Source organism: Dermacentor variabilis, chromosome 6, assembly GCF_050947875.1.
Source record: "Dermacentor variabilis isolate Ectoservices chromosome 6, ASM5094787v1, whole genome shotgun sequence".
Lineage (NCBI taxonomy): Eukaryota > Metazoa > Arthropoda > Arachnida > Ixodida > Ixodidae > Dermacentor > Dermacentor variabilis.
In genome coordinates this window covers 147,933,899-147,953,937 of record NC_134573.1, presented here as the reverse complement: position 1 = coordinate 147,953,937, position 20,039 = coordinate 147,933,899, and the positions used below count along the sequence as shown (strand labels likewise).

At 46.0% G+C, this 20,039-nt stretch overlaps 1 protein-coding gene across 1 annotated transcript in view; it reads left to right on the top strand.

Moving 5' to 3' along the window:
• Positions 1 to 12,913: 12,913 nt before the first annotated feature.
• The window catches only part of LOC142585439 (uncharacterized), a 163,280-nt gene continuing 156,154 nt past the window's right edge, over positions 12,914 to 20,039 (top strand). Inside the window, exon 1 of the mRNA XM_075696209.1 lies at positions 12,914 to 13,476. The gene's annotated coding sequence lies outside the window, so the exon portion shown is untranslated. The remainder of the gene's footprint in view (positions 13,477 to 20,039) is intronic.

Here is a 20,039-nt window from a genome sequence, read left to right as displayed (position 1 = left end):
ATAGAACAGACTTCAATTTTCTGCACCGAGCTCGCTGCATTGTGCAGCAGTCTGATGCAGATACACTCGCCCGAGACGCACAGATGCAGTCCGCGCTAACGAGTCCGGCGCCCGCGACGAAGACGACAGCATTAAGCCGCCATGGCTGACATTCCACTGAATCTTAACCCGCCAGATGCCTGCATTTTTGCTCCGACTTTTCAGTTTTCTAACTCACTGTTATGCTATTAAATGTTCAAGGATAATATATTCACTCCTTATTCATATTACGAGCCTTCTATGCACGCATCCTGTCCTATTACGGCGGTATATCACGGCCAGGTTTGGCTACTTTATTGCTGTTGCGAATAAATGCATATGGATGGTGAGAAAGGGAGAAAAGGTATGCACAGGCAAAGGCAGCTGCATGCAGTGTGTTATTAACAAAACTCTTCTAATGACCGCTGGATAGTCTGTCTAATGGTTAACCATTACAGTACATAAGATGAACAGGTCATAAAATATAACCAGGTCATATACTCTCCTCAATAATTACCATTCAGAGCGCGTGCCCTTATTACACTAGGAACCACTACAAGGAAATTTAAATTTCGTACTCGCATGCACGCACGACTTGTTCTTTTGCCTCCAGGTGGCTGTGGCCTTATGAGAGGCCGGGAGAAAGTTTCTGGTCTTACTCCTCACACCTCAAGTGATAGGCTCGCACAATATGGCCACCAAGAAGAGTTGATAAGGTCATCCAGACTCAGGTAAAATTAAAAAAAAAAAGTCCAATAATCTAAACATGTGCTTCATCGCTAACACGCTCCGATGTGCAAGTGCGAACTCAGGCATTGCGAAGGGACGCAGAAAAAAATTGTGCCGCGGTAGGAAAAGGTGCCATGGTGAAATGGCAGATCATTTTTTCTACAAAGTCGCAATGTGGAATTCTTTCTTTCTTTCTTTCTTTCTTTCTTTCTTTCTTTCTTTCTTTCTTTCTTTCTTTCTTTCTTTCTTTCTTTCTTTCCCTCATTTTTATCTTGACATTCAGCGTTGCTTTTTTTAAAAGCAGCCGTGAACATCAGCCAATGGCGAACTCCATCATTAATGACCCCTTCGCGAGTCTCGCAGCTACTGTTTAGTGGTCTCGTTTTTCTGAGATTCAAAGGCCAAGCTATAGGCACAGCTAGAGATAGAAATTTAATGACAGGAAACGTGTAGAGAGGTCGACCTGAGGCATATTCCGCCAGCCAGCAAATCAGCGTTGGGGAAGAGGAAACAGCTTAATAAAGAACACGAACGGGCAGGTCTGCTCACAGCCCGTATAGTTCAGACCCGGTACTTCAGGAAAAAAAAAATATGAAACGCCAAACTATAGACATGTATACGTATACGTGTATACATGCTCAAGAAAGTACGGAACTCGGCTGCGTATCACTCAAATCAGTAGTGAAGATGCGGGTGACTGCGTATAAAGAAGAAGGGGGGGGGAGGGGAGGATATCATGTCACACAAGAATCGCGGTGCAAGTACTGTTGCATGTAGAAGGGCGGACGGAGGGTAATGTGACGTGGCTGCATGCTACAGCCAGGCAGCGGATCATCGTATGTTTTCGAGGCCGTTATATCTATATATTGACTGTTGTAGGATATCTATACATCTATAAGTTGATTACTTGACGGAAGCCCCCGAGTAACAGCATAATGGGATGTTATCAAGCTGTTTTGTTTTCCACTGCGTTCTGACTTCTGCTGTGGTCAATCCGTAGGTATTAAAATGACTTTAAGGGCAATTTCAATGAGTGCGCTGAAAAATTAAAAAAAAGAAACATGTCCATCTAACATCCAACAATGGTGGGGCTCACGAACTGAAAAAATTGTTAATATACAAGCACGAACGCTGCATGCAGGAACATGCCAGAGCTCTTATGTCTATAATATTTCAAGTTGCCCGTGCGAAAGATCCAATGGACGTGCAGCAGAAGAAAAATTTAAAACAAAACGGGTGATCAGCTTCCCTTAAAGTTTAAGGTCGTGAAAAAAATAGTTTGCACTACTCTGGATAATCGGTGCTTTTAATTCGTTGCCCTTTTCTTTTTTTTGTGCCTCAACAGGCGCTGTTGAAACGTCGTAGTTGATGTTGACGTTGAGTACCTATAGCTTGCCAAAGTTTTGTCGTCTTTCTCTTTTCTAACCACTGCGATGTTCTCCATCTTCCTCTTTTTTTGTCCCAGTTGCTAGGATATCTTCCTACATGGTCATACGAACATGTCATCAGTTATATTATTTATTATTGTTTCTCTCTCAGCTGCTTGTATTATTATTATTATTATTATTATTATTATTATTATTATTATTATTATTATTATTATTATTATTATTATTATTATTATTATTGCAAGCAAACGAATGGCTCTAACAGTCGTTCCCTTAGGAGGCATGCACTGCAATCAGTGCTGTTTCATAAAGTGGAAAAGCCTATAGTATCGTTACTCTTCTTCGAGCCGTTTCTCACCGACCAAACTACAGCCTAAATGTTAAGTTAAACCTGTCACAACAACCGAACCAATTTAACAGCTCACACTTTACGCCCCCATACACATAAACCGCGCGCGCAACCCTTATTTTCACCTCGTTATGTTTCCTCGCCGTTACAGAGCCAAAGGTCTCGCTCACCAAAGCCCGCGTATATACGACGGCTATATAGCTGGCTGCCCACAAAACCGTTTCGTATGTGTACACCGTCAATCTTCGCGTCATTCGGAACGCGCAATCCTATAAAGACTTCGAGGTTCTCGCGAGCACGGCAGGCAGCGAACGACCGGCGCTGTGTGTGTAGGGACCGCGAGACCGACAAACGCCAACGGCCACTTTATACAGACCGCTTCACACCACCACGGGCAAGGTGGGCATACCTCGGGAGGGAGCTGCCCATATACTTGACCCGGTTTTATCGCGCGTCCAATAGCTGTCGTCGCGCGCGCGCGCTGCGATGCGGTTCTCTATGGCACCATTAATCACCTCGGCCGAAGGCGAGTCGTTAGGGGGAAAGCGAAATGGTCCCCACTAAAATTCATGATCTCTGATCGGCGAGCCAGCTGGGTATATGTGTGTTGTATTTTCTTTCTTTTTTTGCACATTGAGTAGTCAGCTGAACGCGTACGCGCATTACACCTATATCTCTGATCAAGATTGTTCCATATAGATTGGAAAGGAGAAAAAGAAGGGAAAGGGGGTGGTGAAGAGCGCAACATGGTTCTATACTGACATGAAAACTCGCAAACCTGCAGCCTGCCTGCGTTGAAATGAAAAATGGTAACTTCGTACAATCGCTGCTGATTCCGTTACCTTTATATTGAACAACCACTGTTTTACTGTAGGTGACGCTATGATAGTCACTTGTTTTATTCTTTCTTCTCTCCAACTTATCTTTATGTTACCCTGTGAACCTGATTACGTGGAGTAGTATGCGAGACGTTTTGCTGGGCTAACATCATCCATCCACTCTCATTAACCTCTCCCTCTCTCTCTCTCTCTGGGTGTGTGTGTGTGGGGGGGTGGGGGGGGGTGTTAGAGCCGTGTTAGTGGCTAGATAAGCCCCATGCAAGTCATTACATGATATCGGTTTACTCCGAAAGTGGTTAAACGCTCGATACCGGGCTTGCTGCATCCGTCCGTTCTATCCGTTATACTACCATAACAGTCATGTCGTCATGCCACTACACAGCTTCGCTGGGCAACAACGACAAAATGGGAAGAAAACTGACCTTGCTACAAAGCAAGCCAGCCTCGCTTTATCGGCACCCATCGCAGACCGGCTCAAGTCGGTGACAGCCTTGTCGTAAATTTGGTCATTGTTGCGAATTGCGGGAGGTCGTCGCGGCATGGGAGACGCGACGCATGCGGGTGGTATGCGAAACTGTGTGTTTGCACGGAGCTCTAGAGTGCCTTCCGTCCTTCCCCGTAGCGTTCGCATCGGACTGGTCGCGCTGGTCAGCGTCTCGCAGAGGCCTCGTACAAATAAAGAAACAAAGGCACAACACAGTATGACAGGTTAGCTGCGGGATGCCCAAGCCGCGACTCACATGTTCGGCCCCCGTTGAGTTTGCTCACGCGAGTCGAACGCATGACGACATTGTGTATCTTTCGACTGCAGTGTTAGTTCTTTTTTTGCTCTCCCTTCCTTCTTTTCGCGAAAGAAGTGGTATATGAATAAAAGAAAAAGAAAATGGCAATGGAAAGAAGAAAGTGTGGTAGGTACTAAGCGAAACACTTCTTAGAGGACCTCTCTCTTTCCCACTTCTGCTAACCTTCGCACTCTTTCTTTATCCTCCGAAACTGAAACCCTGCGGTGAAGTCACCCACCGTTTAATAGCTCCCTGGGAAGCTGCATCGATGCTTTGTGCTAGTCAAAGGAGGACGTCAACAGGGAGCCTGCCTTTCGTCAGCGGGCGGGTCTGAGGCATAAAGCGCCCGAAACCACAAAACTGGGCGCCAGGAGGTGCTCACAAATAAAATGCCTCGGGACGCACTTCTTAGATAAAGTGCAACAATAACAACAACATCAACCAAAATAACGATAAAAAGTACGCTTGCAGAAAAAAAAGAAGAAAGGAAAGCGCTTTTTCTTCTCTTTCTTTTTTCTGCACCCAGGAAGATGACCACAGTATGACTCCCAGTGAGTGCGGGTGTAAGGTTGAGTGCATCTCGAACGCACCCCTACGGAAGCAGTAAAACAGACGCAGTCGGGCTTAAAAAGCCCGAGTAATCGGAACCGTGCGAAATTTTTGGCGCACAGGCGTTTTGCGGGGAGCTGGTCCGCTGTCTCTAGCAAACTGAGTACAGACAGGCATCGGTTGAGTAACCCAGTGTCTATTTAAGTACCACTCGTTGTCAAGGCCTGGTATGGGTTGTGATTATCTTGGATGTCTACAACATGGAAGCGAGCGGAATTCGATGCATTTACGTTGAGAAAGAAAGTGGTACTGTGTACGTATATATAATATTTTTTTTTCTCACCCACAAAAGCACATGCTCAGCCAAATGAACTTTCAGATAGCGCTGCATGTATCGAACAGCTACAAAATTATTTTGTACTACTTCTCCCTCACTTTTGCCCCCCCCCCCATGTATAAATATATATATATATATATATATATATATATATAGAGAGAGAGAGAGAGCTAAAAAGGAAAAATGAGATACATTAGGTTATGAGACTAAAGCAAACGCAACTATACCATTTATTTAGCCAAAAATATTTGTAAATGGGGCTTTGCACTGATGATTTCGACTCCCATGTGTCCAGGAAGCACAACACGTCAGCTACTTGAAGCGCATGTTCAGAATGTCCCCCTTGTGACACTGCGATCTTCACTAGCTCTTTTTGTCGTAGTTATTGTTGCTGTTGGTGGTGATGACGGTGAAGCCGGTTTACGTTTCACGCCTATACCAGCCTACCATAATTTTTTTTTTTTTACACTTCCGAACTAACACGCAGAAATCGTCCAACCTTGTCGTTCAGATTGACACAACAGAGGCGGAAAGATGGGGCGACGTGTCGCTCTTCTTTCTTTCTTTTCCCCGCCTATGCTCTACTTCCACACTAATTGAAAAAAAAATTATGGGGTTTTACTTGCCAAAACCACTTTCTGATTATGAGGCACGCCGTATAATATAATATTTGGGGTTTTACGTGCCAAAACCACTTTCTGATTATGAGGCACGCCGTAGTGGAGGACTCCGGAAATTTTGACCACCTGGGGTTCTTTAAAGTGCACCTAAATCTAAGCACACGGGTGTTTTCGCATTTGGCCCCCATCTAAGTGTGGCAGCCGTGGCCGGGATCCGATCCCGCGACCTCGTGCTCAGCAGCCCAACACCATAGACACTGAGCAACCACGGCGGGTGTGGGGCACGCCGTATAGTGGAGGGCTTCGGAAATTTCGGCCACCTGGGGTTCTTTAACGTGCACCTAAATCTATGTACACGGGTGTTTTCGCATTTGGCCCCCATCTAAGTGTGGCAGCCGTGGCTGGGATCCGATCCCGCGACCTCGTGCTCAGCAGCCCAACACCATAGACACTGAGCAACCACGGCGGGTGTGGGGCACGCCGTATAGTGGAGGGCTTCGGAAATTTCGGCCACCTGGGGTTCTTTAACGTGCACCTAAATCTATGTACACGGGTGTTTTCGCATTTGGCCCCCATCTAAGTGTGGCAGCCGTGGCTGGGATCCGATCCCGCGACCTCGTGCTCAGCAGCCCAACACCATAGACACTGAGCAATCACGGCGGGTGTGGGGCACGCCGTATAGTGGAGGGCTTCGGAAATTTCGGCCACCTGGGGTTCTTTAACGTGCACCTAAATCTATGTACACGGGTGTTTTCGCATTTGGCCCCCATCTAAGTGTGGCAGCCGTGGCCGGGATCCGATCCCGCGACCTCGTGCTCAGCAGCACAACACTCCCTTGCCGCTAATTAAAAGGCATTCATTATAGTGTGGTTTTACATTAAGACCTATTTACTATGTTTATTAAGGTTGTGTGCTCTTGAGTTGCCTAGGAGATTATACTAAGTCGAGCGCCTCCACAACGAAACAAGCGGTATAACGAAGGAACAATTATGTCCCGCTTCCATTGTGAGCTGTGCGATGCGCGACATTTACAACGAATTGAACTGTATAAAGAATGAATTCGGAGGACCCAAGCACTTGTATAGAGGCGTCTGACTTATAAACATACAATCATGCTTTCAAGATTTATTGCTTAATTACGTAGAAAAGAGATGCCCCCACTGGCACTATATTTATACATTGTAAGTAGAAACACCGTGACTATATATAAGTCGGTTGAAAGGTGTCGGGTGTATAGGTAGCGTGAGCAATGTTTGTATGCGAATGTGTTTTGCGTATCTTTCCTGTGTAGCAGTTGCTCTGTTGCTTGTTTTCGATGCGTTTGTATGCAAAAATGCTATTGAGTAATAGAGAAAGTACAGCTGTTTTTCGGAGAATGAAGCTATAGCCGACAGGTTTCTTTTGACTGACTAAACAGACGTTCATTCGACTTACAAAAACAGATTTCAAATTAAAACACGGTGTCCAATCTGTTTGGGGAACTCGGTAAGAAAAGGAATTATGGGGTTTTACGTGCCAAAACCACTTTCTGATTATGAGGCACGCCGTAGTGGAGAACTCCGGAAATCTCGACCACCTGGGGTTCTTTAACGTGCACCTAAATCTAAGTACACGGGTGTTTTTCGCATTTCACCCCCATGGAAATGCGGCCGCCGTGGCCGAGATTCGGTCCCGCGACCTCGTGCTCAGCAGCCCAACACCATAGCCACTGAGCAACCACGGCGGGTAGTAAGAAAAGGACATGAACATTTTATTTATTTATTTATTTGTTTCTTTGTTTGTTTATTTATTTGGAGAAAAATAAATAAAAGTTGAAATGAAGCTCTGTACAATATTTTGTAAGAGTCCGGGTGTTCCACACGGAGAACGTGATGCCTCGTGTAAGTACTCGTTTTTTACCGGCATCTAAAGTTGAAAACCTTAACAATTGTGTTGTAAGTGCACATAACTTACTCACTGCATGCTCTTCAATAAGACGCAGAATTTATCGATAAAGTTGGTCACGCAAAATGGTATACGTACAACAGCTCAAAACCAGCATGCAAGGACATGGAAAGTGATAAAACGCATACACAATTCTTCACAGAGAAGTCCACTTCCAGCTCAGGTTTATTAAAGATTACGCACACGTTAGAGCGTCAATTATTTCACTGTTTAAGTTCTATTATAGGAGGAGGCAGTAATCATTGGCGTTCAAAAGCGTTTACATCTGTACGTTGTTGCACGAGTAGATGTGAAACAAATGCAATTTCGTTTTTCTCTGTCGTTTTTCTTTTTTTTTTTTTTGAAATTGAGTGTATCTAATGAAATCTCCAGGCTCCAACTGAAGAGGCACATTTACTTACCGCGACGCTTCGCTTCACTACGAAATGATGGGGCAATATTTACAAAAAGTCCTCCAGAACGCCGCCAGAACATTCTCAAGACGGAGAGAGAGAGAGAGAGAGAGAGAGAGAGAGAGAGAGAGAGAGAGAGAGAGAGAGAGAGAGAGGTTATAGCTGGTCTGCGCTACAGCAGGACGTCACACTATAAGTTAGCTATGCGAATCGGCGCCATCATCCATCTCTAATGCCAAGAGCTGCTTACATGGTGAGGAGCTGAGGTCGGGAGGTAGGAGTTACGGAAGCGGGTTTATTTGCCTTTCTTTACGGGAGGCATTAGATCACGATGGTTATCAAAAGCACCTCCATGGCATGTTGTCAGAGCCCACTATACATCATTACGGAAGCACCCTTGAAACACCCATGATGTCCCGCGCAAGTGCCGTCTGCCTTCCGGCCGTCCCCACGCCAGGCAAACCGATGACGTCATGTCCCTCTAATCAGGTGGTCTGAAGGCGCCGTTCACTCCGCATTATTGGAGGGAAAGCGTAACGACACGTATGCATTGTTCACTGAACACCAAGGACACGCACATCGGGCACACGATGATCAGTGTCCCACACACAGGAGGAAAAATGATAACGCAACAAACATAGTTAATGTCATTTGGCTAAGGTATGCACCTCGGCTCATTTGGTGTGCCGGCGATTAGCTGGCTTAACTTGACGGTTGGTTTGGGTTGCTTGCAGTGATTGTACGAACTCTTCTCAACTGCCCATTTGGGAGCTTCTCGTTCCGTCGTCGTGCATGTTCTAAGGACGAACGTCGCCATATAACCGCCGCTTGACAAACAGTAACTGGTTGTTTATTCAACGGAGGAATATCAAATACCAAAGAAGACAAGGAAATGAACCGCTAGCCTCACTGTAACTGTCCAGCAGTGATGGCTGACACCTGTACAGCGGTCAGCAGACGGGTGGGAGTATATAGTAGCAAATGACAGGGATATAGGATAACAGGGAGGAGAGAGTAAACAAAGGTGGCTAGCGGCAGACGAATTCCTCGCCGTGGGCGAGTGGATTGAGTAAATGCTCTTGACCGATTCGCAATTACGACGCACCTTAATTCCCACTGGAATGCTTATGTAGTTATACTCGTGAGCATGTTTCACAACACCGGCATCCGGTCGTAAGAGCATATATACACGTGCTTCCCGATGAAGTACGTTGGCTTTGTTTAGGCACGGGTTAAGCCAACGTGCTCAAACGGAAGTGTGGAAGTACTTCTTCGGCTAGTACGAGAACCTTTTTTTTTTTTACCACATACTATACAGGACATAAAATAGGCTGATAATGGTGATCGTGATTTTGTTGGCGAAGACACTTGAAAATAAAATTACATATGCTACTCGGCAAGACGACTTCGCTGTCGCTGGTTTACTGTAAAATTACGGAAGCTAATAAACTCGAATGATAAAAATTTGAGACCGAAGAAGTAGCGCGAGTGATAAGACTTTCGTGATTAATAAAGATAAGTTTCGAACAAATGAAAACGCAACCAACTTTCCTTCACTCGCAACGATATTAGGCGAGAGAATACAAACCCAACTGTACTACCTCAGACTACACAATTTAAAGATTTGAAGGATCTGCATATTCAACGAATATGAAAAGAGCCAGTTAATCTGTTAACTTGACATCACTTAACGGAAAGTGTATTTGATAACATCACTAAAGGTTCTGAAGGACTCAGTGAATGATTTACCCACTAGGATTATTAATTTAGCTATATTTCGCCGTTCTCTGCCCGAATATGAAACAAGAGAGAAAATACGAGGTGAAGTGAGGTTGTCACAGAAACAAAGCATCAAATATAGCGTGCACAAGAAGATGTTGCGCTCTTTGGAGAGCAAAAGTACAAAAATACCCAAGAACCACAGTGCCATGCTTCTGTCGACTGCTGATGGCGCGTTATGTCTATGATATACACAGAATGACTCTTTATTGTAGGCAGAATGACTCCTCCGATATAAATGATTCCTTCGTACACAGAATGACCCCTTGGCATACAGAATGACCTCTTGTTTGTCTACAGGCATAACCGGCTCGGAAGCAAGTGAGAATTTTATGAAAACTTCTGACTCACATGCACGAACAATATTTCCCTCTGTTCATCGTCCTAGCATTTATTTCGACGATTTTCGCACACTATTTTTCACGGCTTTGAGAAATTATGTCGCTTCCTCAGTGCGTAAAATCGCAAACGTTCCCTTTCTCAACACAATATTAAACTTTCTTCGTGAAAATTGTATCTTTCCAATGCATTGTATTTAAAGAATAATAAACTGAAATAAGAAAAAAACACTATGTAGGCAAGCAAGTAACGCCAACCCAAGTCTTCTTTTAATTAAATGACTATATATGTAAGGTGATATTGGCGCCTCGACATTAGACGTCGGCTGCTCCTCTGCTTTTGCATGCAATAAAAAGAGGAACACCCTACGAAGAATAAAGCCATAGCGATGCAAAAATGCCCTCTGGAACGAGTCCTCGCGAACAATTCAGAAGTATAGTGACACATTAGCCATACGTTTAAGATACAGAACCCAAGATCAATGCCGCCCGTTTAATTGAAGCAATGTTTACGGTAAACAATTGTTATATGGAGTTCATTGGCACGATAGCTCAAAAGCTGTCGTGCCAAAGAAGTTCATATAGAACGCTGTGCCTGTGGAAGTAAAAGTAACCAGAAACTTGGACCTTACATGAATTTGAAAAGGCTACTATAGCTCTTCATGCTTGTTTATTTATTTGCCTTCTTACTTGTTGCGCAAATATGTGCGCGATTGACCGTAATGTGCGGAATTTTCTGCATTCAACATACAAGTGCTAGCCCCATATGCTATTGATCCAATTATTTTGCAGTTATTTCACGAGTTGTATAAATAAAGCTCATTTTAAGTTGATTACATCAAAGACTTAGATAATATATATATATATATATATATATATATATATATATATATATATATATATATATATATATATATATATATATATATATATATATAGATTTCAAGTAAACAAATGCGACTATGATAACCCACACGTAGGAATTCTGCAAGAAATTGCGCTCTGCGAGGACTGTTTACGAGCTTACAATGTTACAAGAAAGAAATTTTAGCAAAAGAGCAGAGCCCAAATTTTATGTCATTTGTGAAACCAATTAATAACGATTCGGGGCCTGCAAATGCGGTGGCACAATGTAAAATAGCTCCCGCACAACGGTCACCACGTGATTCACTGTAAGAAAATGATGCAGCGACGATGATGTATTGCCGAGAAACACGCATATAAGCGGACACACACTGCTTCCTAATGTGTCTCGATACGGTCGGATTAGTTGACCGAGCCTGGGGCATGACGTGGCATGGTTGGGGCAAACTGTCTGTGCAATCGTGGCAAATATTGTGACACATGGCACACAATGTGACACATGGACACACTGTGAGACACGGTCATACTGTGACACATGGAACTCTAGCTAGAGCTGTTATTCTAACCGTCTACATAGCTATAGTGGCAATCGTACTGCGTCAGTCCCTGGCATCTGTTCTAGCGCACCTTGACACTAGACCATTGTCCCTCGACACGATTTTCACATGCCGCCGGCAGAAGACATCGCAGGTGAAGGCGACGAAGGGACTACTTCGGTTTTTGAAAGAGACGGGATTGGACAAGCGGCTGTGACAGTGACATCACGTACCATGCCGGATTGATGGACTCCAATGGACGATGTGTGTGTGCTGTGCTATGTGCTCTCTCTCCCTCTCCCCTTCCCCATCTTTCATCTCCCCCATCCCTCTCCCATGTGTAGGGTAGCAAACCGGTTAAGCTAAACTGGTTAACCTCCCTGCCTTTCCTTCTCCACTTTTTCCTTCCTTCCTTCCGTACTGCGTCACGTGCCTTTGATATCATTTCTTTCTCCCTGATCAAGGAGCAAAATTACCACTTGTATGTTATTCTCTCAGCGGTTTGACGCACTTAGACGGTAAAAAGATAAGAATATCTGAACCATGGTTACAGACAAGACGTGTGAGCGCCTAATTGGTTTGATGCCACGAGGTTGGAAAGGGAGTCAAAAGAAAGCTATAAACTTTCCGACAGAACAATATTCACACAGAGAGCGAGCAAAGAGAGAGAGACGACCAGCCGCAGTGCTTATATGGCCTGTGCCTCAAGTGCCACTTATCGCAGCGTTTCATGCTTGTTTTCTCGAAAAGACCGACCCCTAACTACACTCGCGCGAATCTCTCAAGGCAGACCGTTTGCCCATTTCCCCCCAAAGGGCACGCGCGTCAGCACACCGCATACCGCCTGCCTTCTCCGAAGGACGCAGCGCTGATTTCCAACCGCCCACGCACCAGAGATCACGAACAGCGGCTCGTTCATTCCCGTTACTTAGGTCTTGCGCAGCGCCGCAGACGGCGCGGGCAGTGAGAGTGCAATGACAGAAGCAATTGCCCACTGCCACACAGCCAAGCCAGGAGCGCCGACCCACGACCCTTCAAGAAGCACTCCGTGCCCGTACAACCACTCCTCCCCGCCACCCCCAAACCCCACCGCTGCCAGCGCTCTTCTCCTTCCCCTCCGCTGGATCTTTGCTTTCGACGAGCACGCAGCATCACGCATGCTTCTTCTCGTCAAAGGCAAAACTCAAGGAGCGACGCTCGACGGCGGCGTCGTGATCGCGCGCAGCCATTGGGTGTGCCGTTGGCCTCCCTCGACGGAGCGCGAGCCGCCATTGGCTGCCAACCGGAAGCCGGGGCTACCAATCGGGCGCCACGACGGGAGCCTCCGGGAGGAGGGCCCGCTCGAATTACTTCCCAGCGCGGCCACTGGCCCGCCAGCGGCGCTGGCTACCTCGCCTTCTTTCCTGCCCCCCCTCCACTCAGACTCCTACAAGCCCTTGCTCCTTGGAAGGTGGCGGGGGGACGGCGGCAACGGCAACAGCAGCAGCAGAAGCCGGCGGCCTCCCCTCCCCGGCGGCCTCCCGAAAGCCAACAGGCCGGCCTTTTGTGCAACGCGTCGGCAGCGAACGCGGCGGCGGTGGTGCCCCCCCCTCTCGCTACCCCGCGCCGCCCGGCCTCCAGCCTGCCCCCGATACAGAAGCAACCACTCCGGCGCTTTACGCCGCGGACCGCCGCCACGGTGCGCACACACCGCACACGCCCGACCGGCCCCGCTGTTGCGACCGAGGCTTTCGACCCCCACCGCCACCCCTCTTCTACCCCCCCTCCGTCGTGCACCACCGGTGGCGGTGGTGGGGGGCCCCCGCAGACAGGCTTCTCCAGTGCGCCACCGAAGGACACAGTGCCGAACCCCCGAGTCGGCCGGTGTAGCCGCCGCCGCTGCCTGCCGCCGCCACTCGTTGAATGCGCCGGCTACCGCGGCAAGGGGAATACCCGGCGAGGCCCGTGCGCCCAGTGGTCGCCCTCGTCTTCGCTCGGGCTCCTAACGACGCCGCCGTCGACGCAGCCGCTTGGTGAGTGTGAGCACGTGCACAGCGCTTCTGCGTACCAGCGCGCGCACCGGTCCCTGCTAAGTATTGCACACTGACATTTAATACGAGATTAATCGCTCGTCGCCGTTGCCTCCCCAATCGTGTTTTCATTCATAGCACTTACTCGCAATGGCCCTCGATTTGGGAGAGCTTAGAACCGTGCATTATGGGGACGAAGCTTCGGACTTCACTCCGCTAGATTGGGCTGCATATGCTACAGGAAGCTTCAGTCTAACACGGGACACGCAAGTTGGCTCTAACCATCGTGAGCTGTTCCCGAGGCGAAGTCCGTGCACAGTTCCTGTAGCCACGACAGCAACAATGCATTATGCTCTAGCGTAGAGATGAGGACCTGTTGCGATATTATGGTTATATAGAACGAGCTTATGTGTTCCGAATTGTCGATAATCGCACAATTCTCAGACGCGAAGCATCCAACGTCGGCACATGTGTTTCCACTTGAAGAGTATCAGAGGACTTGAAATACTTCGACAAGTCATGTTTGTATGTGTATATATTCATAGCATTCATAAACGGGAGGCTCGCATTCTTTTTTTCGGCGTGTCAGATGATCGCCTTGTATAAGAAATGCTGACTCATTTGTACCCTTGCGTTTACTCTGCTATAGCACCTGTAAGCGAAACAACACTTGTCAACACCCACAGAGAACACAAAGTCACGTATGCTGCTTTTCAGTTATGCTTGCACATGTCTACCGAAGCAGTTTCTATATGTAGCAATGAATGTGCAAGAACAAGCATACCTACCCCCTCTCTCTTTTTTCCCCTCTCGGCTCCTTAAGGCTCGGGAGTGATCATATCTATTCACTGCAGTCACATGCATGTGGTCAAAGGAAGGAAGACGCAGCTCGGGAACCTCTTATTCACCTGACAGGTGTGGAGTCACTGGTCAAACATGTTCATGGAACAAAACCTCTTCACAAACGGCAAGGTAGCTTTCCTGCGAAGCTCTATGCCCAAAACATGGCAGACAGCACATTGGCTGTCGAATGTGTGCTGCGCAAGGTTAATTTCCTCCTTGATTATTATTGTCATTATTATTATTATCATTATTATTATTTGCTGTTTTCTGATAGGGACTCATATGAAGACACACAATTGCTTTGCATGCATTGAGTAAGGTTTTCCTGATGAGCGTCTGGCCATGTATTGTAGGCTGTTATGCGATAAATTTATCGGCGAGGCGTGCAGATGGCTCCAGCACGACATACTTAATATTTCTGCATAAAAAAAAGTAAATACGGCAGCACAAGAAATATTTATTTGTCTATCATTAATAAGAGCACATACTTAAATTATATCAAAAATAGTCCTGCATAAAGGCACGAAGTATCTCTACATAACTTTATTAAACTCTTGAGTAATTACTTTAACCTTATTAGGGCAACGTTCGACTTGGTAATCTCCTCCATCAAAACTATACGTTTCTCTATTTCAGAGCCAGAATTGATTACACGCAACAGTTGAAGAACGTAATTTCCCTACGCATCTGAATATAACGCGGACTGTTCTGGGAATTGGACGGTTGTAACCATACAAAAGGTTCTTTTTGTGTGTGTGTGTGTGTGTGTGTGTGTGTGTGTGTGTGTGTGTGTGTGTGTGTGTGTGTGAGAGAGAGAGAGACCTTGAGGACACTCCCGTACTTCAGTCTTCAGACTCCATTCATGCAATTGTTAAAAGTTTCCTTATGGCCCGATTTGTATTAACGTATCAACAATGTAAGCGTGTATACATCACAATATTCACTTCAGCTTCAAGAGTACTACAACATGCATGCACACTGCATGCGGAGAGCAAGCCTTACATACGCCTCAAAACTTTCGCCACTCACATTAACTGCTGTATCTTTACAGGCGACAAAGTCTGGAATAGAAAGCATTTCTCTCATCGCCTAAAGACAATGGGATGCGAGCTCATACAAAAATAACACTAAACGAGGCTTTAGAAACTTAACATTTGGAAAACCTATATAAGCTTTTCTGCTAAGGCAGACTTGTGAAAAACACCGTTTGCGTGTAACTGCTTTGTCTGCACGAACCATCAAACGAGGAGAAGCAGATGTTCACAAATGAGGTGATGTTGCGTGTGTAGTTTCTTTAGAAATCCGTTCACATATTGCTCAAGTCGCAGGCTCAGATGTTCACCGTTAAGTCATTGTTTATTAAGAGCGCACCCAAAACTTAGTTCGCCTTCTAAAGTGAAAGGAAAAGCTTTATGGCATTTTTTTTTAATCGCCTGTTGCAGATAACATAATTCTGGTCATTGAGCTGGATTGTTCAGAGAGGTGAACATTACTTTCACACGAAGTAGATGGATATAGTCAAGTAATTAACAAACATTCACTAATTAACTTCCTAATTAATCACTTTAAGGCACATTGCACTTTACGAGCGCTGGCCAGTGGGTCTGTCAGGTGCATCTGGAATGAAGTTCAAGTATGACATCACCTTGGATATATGCGCCATCAAATTAGCTGTTGGTCCACTTTCTTTAACAAGACACTCTTTTATGCATCGAAGCACAAATGTAACTGGAACGTCCACGTATTTCATCCCACATTTTGGGAAATAATGTTTCGAAAGTGTTGACTTCCTGGGCCCTCACTTTAACTGGATCCATTTTACAACCTCACCGGCCACAATTAGCACGTTGCAATATGTGCCGTAATGTAATTAACTACGAAGTTAATTAGTTACTTTCTGTTAATTAGTTGAATATTTGTTTCGATTTCTCGTGCTTGTAAAGTCCGCCCCTTCGAATAATTCAGCTCAAGGAGAAGAATTATGCTATCTGCTACAGGCTATTTTTTTAAAATTCCGTAAAACGTGAAAATGATCACCCTGCATAAAAAAAACCCGCAAATGTGAACAAGCATGAATGTACGCATTTTAACTAGATGGTATAAGTACACAGAACATAGGCCATACGCAGCCGTCTTGTTAATGCGAAAAATAACAATGACAGCACCAGAAAAGGGGCGAATAAGGATATACTATAACATTTGCATTGCAGGCAACGTTTTGTATAACGTTATGCGACAGTACACCGGCCATACGTCAAGATCTCTGCATGTGAGCCCTGTAGTGCCGCGTCCTGGCCTGTGTTAGCTCCAGGCAGGATATGTCTGGTGGATATATCTGTTACCAAACTTGCGCCTAAAAGGACCTGCGCGAGACACGAAAGCTTGCTCGATCGCCTATAACGAATATTCCTTTGTCGTGGGTACGTTTTTTCGAGGTGTAACAGGAAAATATGCACCAGGAAGATTCCAAGTAAAATGGAAAACCAATATCTCAGGTTTCACAGAACAGTGCTTCTGCTGCTCTGTAAGTCTGTCAAATTTACGGTTAGAATAAGACAAATGTTTAAAAAATAGGAAAAAAATAAGGGGACAAGAGAGTAGTTGGGGCTCGGAAGAAAAGTATGACGAAGGAAAGTAGCTTGATGACCACAGCACCGCGGGTACGAGCTCTGCATCCTTATGTTATAGTTTCGGTTTATCGCATATCTTGGCGCAGCCGGCAGGATCAGACGAAATATTTCGAACACGTGTGCAGGTCAGTGTTGTAGGAATATTTTTGTTTTTCAGGTGGGAGTTCGCACTTGACCGAGGGTAAGAGGGGGCGGGGTGCAGAAGGGTGTTGTTGCACGTAGCTTTTTGCGTAGCCAGAGAGAGAGAGAGAGATGGCGGGGGAGGGGGAAGGGGGCATGCGCCCGTTGTCACCTCCCCCTCCCATCCCTGTGTGAGCCCTGGCGCACGCTGCATCGCACTCCTCAGTTCAGCAGAGAGAGAGGCACGTCTCTCTGTATAACCATTTTCAAGTCTATCGACTGTTCGGATCACAGTTTCGATGGCCCAAAATAATTAACAAAATTCTGTGGTTTTGCATTTTGCTAACCGACAGACACCGAAGTAGACAGGAGAGTTCTGGATTAATTTCGGCCACCTGGGGTTATTTAATGCGAACCCAAAGACGGTATATACACACGAGCCTTCTTTTTATTCCATCGCAATATGAATGGCGGCACACTGCGGTCGGCATTCGAACCCGCGACCTCCTTTCTCCGTTGCCGGACGGCTGTGCGTCAAGTAACCGCGGCGGGCTTCTTCGCTTCTGAAGTGCGATACCTGAGCGCGGCAGGGTGAAGACTGACGGAGAAAAACAACAGAAGCGCTGACTATACATACAACGTGGCGCTTGTGTTGTTTTTCTCATACCCTCAGTTTTCGTATCTTGCCGCGCTGTACCGAACTTCAGAAGCCATGCATGCAACATGCACCGACCAGCCCAATTAACGTCGCCCACCCTTGGCTATAGTGTACCCTGACAGAGCAACTCACCGCCACATGCAGAAGGAGGGGGAAAGACAGCTCTTCACACTTCTAGTTCTTTCCAAACTTGTGAAACTTCTTTCCTCAACTTAAAATCAATTTTTTTAATTACTATTATACGAAAAGGGGTAACTGTCACATTATAAGGCGACCAAACCTCTTTTATCTTTCTTCCACTAATATGAATAAGCTAAGGGTGAAGCGATGAACAATTACCTCGTTTAAGTATGATAAAAAGAGAACACAGTTTCGTATACTGAACCTGTCATTAAAGAGAACCGAAGTCTTAGTATATATAAACTTTTAAAACGCGTGCGGCTTTCGATTTATCCTCTGGATTACCACCGCCACTTGGCGCAGTCATATATATACATATATATATATATATATATATATATATATATATATATATATATATATATATATATATATATATATATATATATATATATAGTATAGATGCGCACTATTGCGTGAATTGCTCTTGCAAGAGCAATAAGGAGAAGAAATGGTCGGTCGAGACAAGCGAAATCTTGCCTTTATGTCTTGCTCGAAGTCGCGGATGTACTGCCAACGCTTTCAGATGAAACGAAACCATAGGGCCGTTGTGGTGGTGGAGCTCTGTAGAGTTCGATATCCAATGTTGAGTTGAATAGAAGAAATATGTTGTTACGGGGGTAGCGTACATTTACGAATTAAGATTACACGCAAGGCTACAAAAACAAGCATACCAGGACGGATGCGATGCTTTACCGTTCCCTGTCGTCGTCGTCTGACCGAGCAGTATACCAGCCCCTTCACTACCTGGCGACGTCAAACTGAAAGCGCCTAAGGAGATTTCATTCCTTATTATGTGGGTCATAAACAATAGTTATCCTCACGACCGGCTTCACTGTGCTGAAAAAATCGCGATCGACGTATAGGCATATTGGTATATTTAATGTTCGCGGCGTTATCACGGGTTAATACTAATTTCCACTACAAAGAACGGGTCCCAATCGAGCGTGCAAAATAAGATATGATATACGTGCCTGAACAGTTACCAATATAAAGCACGTGAACTATATGTGTACAGGGGACCTAGCGTATACAACCCACGTAGGTAAATCCTCCACCTTCTTAAATCATTCCCTTTTCTTTCCTTCCTTCCTTCTTTCTTTCTTTCTTAAGACCTGTTTTTGATTGAAGTGCCATATCATTGCTCTGTTTCGCAAATATACATACGTGCATTTCGCACCATTGACTTTCCTCCCAGGCTTCACAGCATGTCCTTGAAATCCTTCAGCGAAACGCATAGCCAATCATGGCGTTCAAAACGTGCTCTACGATACACGTTCGGAGTCCCCCCCCCCCCCCGCCCCCCTTCCTACCCAAAAACACGTCGACCTGACGGGATTATATAGACATCACGCGGATGTTAAATGCTTATTGGCGAAACAAAGCCAAAAGGACATTAAACGTGCAGTGAAGCGTGCCAGACAGGGCGGAATCCAACTATACATCGAACTGCTCTAATACCACGGGACGAAATAATATATACGTTCGATCGAAGGATCCGATCTCGCCCCGGTGGGCCTGTGCGGAAGAGAGCAGCCAGGAGGCGCCCGCGGAGTCCTTATCGGGAGGCGCGGGGAGTCCCAAATCGCCGCCTTATCAGAGCCGGTGGTCGCGCGCGGTGGTCCCGACTGGAATCGAGGACCGACCTTCACGTTCTTCTTCTTCTTTTCCTTGTGTGTTGTGCGTCTGGAAAGAAATGGCGAAGCGTGGAGAGACGGAGGGGGAGGAGGTTGCTTGTAAAGTGTAAAGCAGGAGGAGGAAGAAGGCATTCAGCAGACGCACGCACAGCGAAATGTCGCGTTGGCGGTGGGGGCGGCTGCAGTATTTAAAAGCATCAGATCGAAGGTCGCGGCGACCACACATGGTATATATGGCGCGGCGATGCCAGCGCTGTCGAACTCCTCGGCCACGACGTGCGGGGCCGCAAACCACCCTAATTCATAGTAGAGGCACTCCCTTCGTGTTTCCTTCTACTTATATACTCGATTCTCTTCTTTCTTGTCCGAAGTGTCCGCGTATTTCTTCGTTTTATCTGTCTGTCACAGTGCGAGAATCATGAGGATTGTAAACCACCTAACCAGAGTGCAAGGCGAGCGACCCTGCTTAAGCTAACCAGTGATCCGAACAAAACAGGT